Consider the following 809-nt stretch of genomic DNA (forward strand, 5'->3'; position numbering starts at 1 on the left):
GGGGTCCAGTACCAACCTGATTTTCCCAGTCTACCTGCATGTTGAAATAGTAAGATTAAACGAGAACTGACCAGTTTGAAGTTTGATCTTTATTTTATGAGGAGTTACGATGAGCGATTACGTGGAGAAGGCCATCAACCCGAATGCGCGTCAATCTTCAAAGCAGCGGTGTGAAATCACAGATAACAGTTGTTGAACTAAAATAGTAAGATTAGAGCTGACTAGAACTTCCAGAAAAGATCTTTTATGTTACGAGGGTCGGGAGTGGAGGGCACGTAATCGCTCATCGTAACTTCATAAAATAAAGATCAAACTTCAACCTGGTAAGTTCTCGTTTAATCTTACTATCTTACTTCGGAGTCACGTGAGTGACCACGTAAAGATTTTGAAGCTCTGTGATTTCATGCCGTGGAAAACTGAGTCCACACAAGCACAGCTGCATCAGTTGACCACACATAAGGGAAATATTCATGATGCATACAGACATGACACAGATCTATAAAACATGCTGATGCTGATAAATGAATAAATAATAAATAGTAGTAACCCCTCTCATCCGAGGGGAAACTATAAATAGAATCTAAAATAGAGTTGGCAAATACTCCTGGTCTGGCAAACGGGTTTAAAAGATAATGTTGGAACTCATTCGATAGACCATCCTGCAGTCGGCAGGATGTGGTCCAGAGGACCAAACATAACCCTTGCTGCTGATGTTGTAGCAGCCCTGTTTGGAGTGAGATTAAAAAATAGTATCTACTCCTGTATAAGCCAAACCCCCGTTTTAACCACCTGGAGATGGTCTGAACTGA

This window comes from Leucoraja erinacea, unplaced genomic scaffold (genome assembly GCF_028641065.1).
Source record: "Leucoraja erinacea ecotype New England unplaced genomic scaffold, Leri_hhj_1 Leri_562S, whole genome shotgun sequence".
NCBI lineage: Eukaryota > Metazoa > Chordata > Chondrichthyes > Rajiformes > Rajidae > Leucoraja > Leucoraja erinaceus.